General features: G+C 45.8%; 1 pseudogene; it reads left to right on the top strand.

The window, feature by feature from the left end:
- The first annotated feature begins 242 nt into the window (after positions 1–242).
- Positions 243–341, top strand: LOC138988100 (U6 spliceosomal RNA; annotated as a pseudogene).
- Positions 342–8,582: the final 8,241 nt, after the last annotated feature.

Raw genomic sequence — 8,582 nt, 5'->3', positions numbered from 1 at the left:
TCCTTTCCGTACCAAATCCCAGAGCTTACGCATGTCCATCGAGTCGGACTACAGTCCTGCGTTAAAGCCACCAGCCCCTTAGGTTCCCACCAATAGTCAAACAAAGCAAGGGTGGTCTCGCTTTGGCAGCACAGACTCGATGGACGTGAGTCTGAGTGAACTCCGGGAGTTGGTGATGGACAGGGAGGCCTGGCGTGCTGCGATTCATGGGGTTGCAAAGAGTCGGACACGACTGAGCGACTGATCTGATCTGATCTGATTCTAAAATTGGAACGATACAGAGATTAGTATGGCCCCTGCGCAAGGATGACACGCGAATTCCTGAAGCGTTCCATATTTTGTGCCCTTCCCCACCGTCCAGACACCGTTTGCGTCTTAGCCCCCAAGGAAACGCTCTTTGTCAAAACCACAATGCCTGGCACTTAATTCTGAACTTGTGATTTTTCACTATAAAAAATAAAGCAAGGGTAACTGTAAACGCCGTGGAATTGTGCCGCATAGATAGGAGGGAATTGGGAGGGACTCATAAAAGGGTTTGGGTTTCTGTTAGATGATTTAGGGAAGAGTTCAAAATGGCAACCCACTCCAGTACTCTTGCCTGGAAAATCCCATGGACAGAGGAGCCTGGTAGGCTACAGTCCACGGGGTCTCAAAGAGTCGGACACGACCGAGCAACTTCACTTCGCTTCACTTCGGTTCATCAGGGTGAGGCTTGCTCTGGACCAGGTGTGGTCAGAAAGGAGGGGTAATTTGGTGATTGAGTATCTTAATGATTTTCATCAAAGATATGACAGGAACAGGATCAAGCTAACGCCCTCATTCAAAAAGAACCATAAGGAAGCGGTAGTTACTCGTGTTAGCTAGGAAATGGTGGGGGGGTGAGGGCGCGGGGCAGGAGGCGCGGGAGTTTGGTTGTTTCTGTGGTTCTAAGAGAAGGAAGTGGCAAGAACACTGGAGAATCCCAGAGACGGGAGAGCCTGGTGGGCTGCCGTCTGTGGGGTCGCACAGAGTCGGACACGACTGAAGCGATTTAGCAGCAGCAGCAGTGGTTCTAAGAGCTGCTTTGGTTTGTGCTGAAGGCATGGTTGCAGAATGGTCTCTGTCTCACTCCACAGAGGGCTCTCAGGAGACAGTGCCTTTCTGAGAAAAGGTTTGTGATTGGTAGGTACTAAACCAGTTCCCAGCTGTGGGGGCCAGGCCGGTTGCCAGCTGACAGCGGTAGAAACTTTTGTTTTCTTCCACATGCTTCTTATCCTCAGGTTCCCTGCTGTCAGAAGGAGCATCCTAGGAGGTCATCCCAAGGGAAGCCTGTGGCATGGTAGCTAAATGGCTGAACCATGGCTTCAGACTGACCTGACTGTGCTGCTCAAGTCTACCATTCACACTGGCTATGGGACCTTGGAGAAGTTATTTAACTTCTCTGTGCCTGTTTCCTCTTTTGTAAAAGAAAATAAAAATAGTACATGGAAACTGGGAAACTGGGAAAATGAAATGAGATAGCATATGTTAACCACTTACAACAGTGCCTAACACATGATAGGCATTTACTACTACTGCTAAGTCACTTCAGTCATGTCCGACTCTGCGCGACCCCATAGACGGCAGCCCACCAGGTTCCCCCATCCCTGGGATTCTCCAGGCAAGAACACTGGAGTGGGTTGCCATTTCCTTCTCCAATGCATGAAAGTGAAAAGTGAAAGTGAAGTCGCTCAGTTGTGTCCGACTCTTAGTGACCCCATGGACTGCAGCCTACCAGGCTCCTCCATCCATGGGATTTTCCAGGCAAGAGTACTGGAGTGGGGTGCCATTGCCTTCTCCATGATAGACATTTAACTTAGACTAATCTACCCTGTTTTGGAGGAGGAAATGGCAACCCACTCCAGTATTATTGTGTGGGAAATCCCATAGACAGAGGATCCTGACGGGACTACAGTACATGGGGTCACAAAAGAATCCGACACAACTTATTGACTAAACAACAACAACCCAGTTCATTATTTGTCAGAGGTCACAATGCTCAATGCACTCTGGAAACCCATCAGGGGACTGAAGAATCAAATAATATTCAGTTTATAAAAACACTTCTACTATCAGAAGATGCTCATGCATATACCACTACTATATGTAAAGTAGATAACTACTGATAATAAGAACCTACTGTATAGCACAGGGAACTCCATCAATACTCTATAATAGTTTATATGGGAAAAGCCTATATGGGAAAAAAGAAGGGATATATGTATTCACTTTGCTGTTCACCTGAAACTAACATGACATTGTAAATCAACTATACGCCAGTAAATTTTTTTAAATGTATTCATTACATAATATTTTTATTTTTTCTGACAACTTGAAAATAAAATCAGAATATTAAAAAGAAAAAAAAAAGATTACTCATAAATGAAGTTAAAGGGTTCTCTTTTATTTCTGGTTTGTCCAAAGCATATCTATTACAGACTTAGTAAGAGACTTGTATTCAAAAAGATTATGCAAGGGGGGAAGGAAAATACTGCAGTGAGAGAAGGCTGTGACATAGGTATGCTGCAAGCATCTTAGAGTTGGGCAAAAAGATTTTCCCTCTGTTATAGAGAGGAGTCAGAGGAGTCAATGGCACCCCACTCCAGTACTGTTGCCTGGAAAATCCCATGGATGGAGGAGCCTGGAAGGCTGCAGTCCATGGGGTTGCTGAGGGTTGGACACGACTGAGTGACTTCACTTTCACTTTTCACTTTCATGCTTTGGAGAAGGAAACGGCAACCCACTCCAGTGTTCTTGCCTGGAGAATCCCAGGGACGGGGGAACCTGGTGGGCTGCTGTCTATGGGGTCTCGCAGAGTCAGACACAACTGAAGAGACTTAGCAGCAGCATAGAGAGGAGTAAACAAGGCTGGGAAGAGCCAGACTCAGGGAAGTGGGATGAAACAGTGGTGTGAGGACTTCCCTGGTGGTCCAGTGGTTAAAAATGTGCTTGTCAATGCAGGGTACACGGGTTCAATCCCTGGTCCAGGAAAGTCTCACATGCCACAGAGCAACTAAGCCTGTGTGACACAACTCTAGAGCCCAAGCCCCACAACAAGAGAAGCCACAGCAATGAGAAGCCACAGCAATGAGAAGCCTGTGCACCGCAACTAGAGAGTAGCCCCTGCTTGCCGTCACTAGAGAAAGCCAATGAGCAGCAATGCAGACCCAGTGCAGTCAAAAATAAATTGGGGGGAAAAAAAAAAAAGAACTTAAAAAAGAGTGGTGTGAATGGATGGTAGATTAGAGAATGTTTGACCCTGTTCTCAGAAGCTGTGTGTTGTGCTGTGTGTTCAGTCACGTCTGACTCTTTGTGACTTCATGGACTGTAGCTCCCAGGCTCCTCTATCCATGGGATTTTTCAGGCAAGAATACAGGACTGGATTGCCGTTTCCTTCTCCCAAAGGATCTCTCTGACCCAGGGTCAAATCTGCATCTCCTGTGTCTCCTGCACTGCAAGCAGATTCTTTACCACCGAGCCACTGCGGAAGCCGTTTCCCAGAAGCTGTAGCAAAGTGAAGTGAAGTTGCTCAGTCATGTCTGACTCTTTGCGACCCCATGGACTGTAGCCTACCAGGCTCCTCAGTCCATGGGATTTTCCAGGCAAGAGTACTGGAGTGGGTTGCCATTTCCTTCTCCAGGCAATCTTCTCGACCCAGGGATCGAACCCAGGTCTCCCGCATTCCAGGCAGACGCTTTAACCTCTAAGCCACCAGGGAAGCCAATTTTTTTACCAAAGTATTGTCATAATTAGCTTGAGAAGAAGGTTTTACCTACTTTTAGAAAACACAAGATTCAAATCCATAATTTTTCTTCCCAACCCAGGGATTGAAACCAGGTCTCCCGCAGACGCTTTACCATCTGAGCCACCAGGGAAGTCACTGAGGGTGGGCCAAAGTTCAAGGACCTAGAGGAAGGAGAGAGCTTAACCAAAGTTTGGTTAACATTACTGTGTTGCATTTATTGGTGGGGACAAGCAGTTCAGCTAATCATTTATGAGGCAAAGAAAGGAAATCATGAGGGTCTATGTCTGGCCTTGTCACAGTGAACAAGGGACATCTTGTCTACATTGGCCAGGAAAGGACGGGTCTTAGGATTAAGCAAAGGCTGCTGGGGGATTTCTTAATCCTCACCAATGTTTTCCAGGATAACAGGGCTCAGGTAAGATTCAGCATTTATTCAGGTTGCAAATTATAATACATGTTTCCTATTTCTTAAATTGCTGTGTTTCACATAAAGGATGAAATATCCTGAGAGATCATGGATCCTTACATAGTGGCACAGGTCTGTAAGGCACAAGGGCCAGGGAAGGGCTGGTTTATTTGCAAAGCTCTTGGCAAACTGACTGTATAGAGCTTCTCCATCTTTGGCTGCAAAGAATATAATCAATCTGATTTTGGTGTTGACCATCTGGTGATGTTCATGTGTAGAGTCTTCTCCTGTGTGGTTGGAAGAGGGTGCTTGCTATGACCAGTGCATTTTCTTGGCAAAACTCTGTTAGTCTTTGCCCTGCTTCATTCCATATTCCAAGGCCAAATTTGCCTGTTACTCCAGGAGTTTCTTGACTTCCTACTTTTGCATTCCAGTCCCCTATAATGAAAAGGACGTCTTTTTGGGGTGTTAGTTCTAAAAGGTCTTGTAGGTCTTCACAGAACTGTTCAACTTCAGCTTCTTCAGCGTTACTGGTTGGGGCATAGACTTGGATTACTGTGATATTGAATGGTTTCCCTTGGAAACAAACAGAAATCATTCTGTTGTTTTTGAGATTGCATCCAAGTACTGCATTTCGGACTCTTTTGTTGACCATGATGGCTACTCCATTTCTTCTGAGGGATTCCTGCCCACAGTAGTAGATATAATGGTCATGTGAGTTAAATTCACCCATTCCAGTCCATTTGAGTTCGCTGATTCCTAGAATGTCGACATTCACTCTTGCCATCTCTTGTTTGACCACTTCCAATTTGCCTTGATTCACGGACCCGACATTCCAGGTTCCTATGCAATATTGTTCTTTACAGCATCGGACCTTGCTTCTATCACCAGTCACATCCACAGCTGGGAATTGTTTTTGCTTTGGCTCCATCCCTTCATTCTTTCTGGAGTTATTTCTCCACTGATCTCCAGTGGCACCTACTGACCTGGGGAGTTCCTCTTTCAGTATCCTATCATTTTGCCTTTTCATACTGTTTATGGGGTTCTCAAGGCAAGAATACTGAAGTGGTTTGCCATTCCCTTCTCCAGTGGACCACATTCTGTCAGCTCTCTCCACCATGACCCGCCTGTCTTGGGTTGCCCCATGGGCATGACTTAGTTTCATTGAGTTAGACAAGGCTGTGGTCCTAGTGTGATTAAATTGACTAGTTTTCTGTGAGTATGGTTTCAGTGTGTCTGCCCTCTGATGCCTTCTTGCAACACCTACTGTCTTACTTGGGTTTCTCTTACCTTGGGTGTGGGGTATCTCTTCACGGCTTCTCCAGCAAAGTGCAGCCGCTGCTCCTTACCTTGGACTAGGGGTATCTCCTCACCGCTGCCCTTCCTGACCTTCAACGTGGGATAGCTCCTCTAGGCCCTCCTGCGCCCGCACAGCCACCGGTCCTTGGATGTGGGGTTGGTCCTCCCGGCTGCCGCCCCTGACCTCGGACATGGGGTAGCTTCTTATTGCCAAATTCAGACTGAAATTGAAGAAAGTAGGGAAAACCACTAGACCATTCAGGTATGACCTAAATCAAATCCCTTATGATTATACAGTGGAAGTGAGAAATAGATTTAAGGGCCTAGATCTGATAGATAGAGTGCCTGATGAACTATGGAATGAGGTTTGTGACATTGTACAGGAGACAGGGATCAAGACCATCCCCATGGAAAAGAAATGCAAAAAAGCAAAATAGCTGTCTGGGGAGGCCTTACAAATAGCTGTGAAAAGAAGAGAAGAGAAAAGCAAAGGAGAAAAGGAAAGATATTCCCATTTGAATGCAGAGTTCCAAAGAATAGCAAGAAGTAAGAAAGCCTTCCTCAGCTATCACTGCAAAGACATAGAGGAAAACAACAGAATGGGAAAGACTAGAGATCTCTTCAAGAAAATTAGAGATATCAAGGGAACATTTCATGCAAAGATGGGCTTGATAAAGGACAGAAATGGTATGCACCTAATAGAAGCAGAAGATATTAAGAAGAGGTGGCAAGAATACACAGAAGAACTGTACAAAAAAGATCCTCACAACCCAGATAATCACGATGGTGTGATCCCTGACCTAGAGCCAGACATCCTGGAATGTGAAGTCAAGTGGGCCTTATTAAGCATCACTACGAACAAAGCTAGTGGAGGTGATGGAATTCCAGTGGAGCTATTCCAAATCCTGAGAGATGATGCTGTGAAAGTGCTGCGTTCAATATGCCAGCAAATTTGGAAAACTCAGCAGTGGCCACAGGACTGGAAAAGGTCAGTTTTCGTTCCAATCCCAAAGAAAGGCAATGCCAAAGAATGCTCAAACTACCACACAATTACACTCATCTCACATGCTAGTAAAGTAATGCTCAAAATTCTCCAAGCCAGGCTTCAGCAATATGTGAACTGTGAACTTCCTGATGTTCAAGCTGGTTTTAGAAAAGGCAGAGGAATCAGAGATCAAATTGCCAACATCCGCTGGATCATGGAAAAAGCAAGAGAGTTCCAGAAAAGCATCTATTTCTGCTTTATTGACTATGCCAAAGCCTTTGACTGTGTGGATCACAATAAACTGTGGAAAATTCTGAAAGAGATGGGAATACCAGACCACCTGACCTGCCTCTTGAGAAATTTGTATGCAGGTCAGGAAGCAACAGTTAGAACTGGACATGGAACAACAGACTGGTTCCAAATAGGAAAAGGAGTATGTCAAGGCTGTATATTGTCACCCTGCTTATTTAACTTCTATGCAGAGTACATCATGAGAAACGCTGGACTGGAAGAAACACAAGCTGGAATCAAGATTGCCGGAAGAAATATCAATAACCTCAGATATGCAGATGACACCACCCTTATGGCAGAAAGTGAAGAGGAACGAAAAAGCCTCTTGATGAAAGTGAAAGTGGAGAGTGAAAAACTTGGCTTAAAGCTCAACATTCAGAAAACGAAGATCACGGTCCCATCACTTCATGGGAAACAGATGGGGAAACAGTGGAAACAGTATCAGACTTTATTTTGGGGGGCTCCAAAATCACTGCAGATGGTGACTGCAGCCATGAAATTAAAAGATGCTTTTTCTTTGGAAGGAAAGTTATGACCAACCTAGATAGCATATTGAAAAGCAGAGACATTACTTTGCCACCAAAGGTCTGTCTAGTCAAGGCTATGGTTTTTCCATTGGTCATGTATGGATGTGAGAGTTGGACTGTGAAGAAGGCTGAGTGCTGAAGAATTGATGCTTTTGAACTCTGGTGTTGGAGAAGACTCTTAAGAATCCCTTGGACTGCAAGGAGATCCAACTAGTCCATTCTGAAGGAGATCAGCCCTGGGATTTCTTTGGAAAGAATGATGCTAAAGCTGAAACTCCAGTACTTTGGCCACCTCATGCGAAGAGTTGACTCATTGGAAACGACTCTGATGCTGGGAGGGATTGGGGGCAAGAGGAGAAGGGGACGACAGAGGATGACATGGCTGGATGCAACACTGACTTGATGGACGTGAGTCTGAGTGAACTCCGGGAGTTGGTGATGGACAGGGAGGCCTGGCGTGCTGCGATTCATGGGGTTGCAAAGAGTTGGACACGACTGAGCGACTAAACTGAACTGGCAAACTGAACTGTTTAGAATGTATAACTTGTGTGGCTCTTGCATTTCTTCCGGCCTACAACTGAATCCTGGTGACTCAGTGGTGAAGAATCCACCTGCTAATGCAAGGAGACACAGGAGACATTGGTTTGATCCCTGGGTCGGGAAGAGCCCCTGGAGAAGGAAATGGCAACCCATTCAAGTATTCTGCTGAGATAATCCCATAGACAGAGGAGCCTGACAGGCTTCAATACATAGGGTCACACAAATGAGTGACTAAGCATGCACGCACGCACAAGTGGATCAATAAAAACTAAAACTTGAAATGAGGCAACATCAGCACATATGTTGAAACCGCATTTTAGTTCAAACTCTGTTGAGGGCCCAGCTCTCTTCCAGGGCTTTGGGGAGTCTCAGTGTTACAATGCTGCACAGCCCACAACCGCTGCAGGGTGATTGCTGTGCTGCTTACTTCCCTTTGCCTGTAAGGAGTCCAGCCTGCATGTAGACCATCTCCCTCTCATTCTGTCCTCTCCTTTCAGAGCCTTTCCATCTGCAGTGACACAGCTTGAAGCTGCTCACATGTTCCACTGTGGGGCTGGGCAATCTTGTAACTCCTGCATTTTGCAATGTGTCCTGGAGCAGCCTGGATCTGCGGTAGACCTGAGAGGCTCCCCACGCCTGCCCTCCACCTCAGGGAACGTCTTTATTACACGCTCTTGTCAGGTTCTGAGAAGTCAAGCTTTGATTTACTTTCCCTTCCTAGAGCCAAGGGAATAAAACTGTCAAGTACAAGCTGATGATTTGAACTAGTTC

Source organism: Bos mutus, chromosome 5 (assembly GCF_027580195.1).
Source record: "Bos mutus isolate GX-2022 chromosome 5, NWIPB_WYAK_1.1, whole genome shotgun sequence".
NCBI lineage: Eukaryota > Metazoa > Chordata > Mammalia > Artiodactyla > Bovidae > Bos > Bos mutus.
The sequence above is the reverse complement of the archived record's forward strand: the minus strand, read 5'-3'. Positions and strand labels throughout refer to the sequence as shown.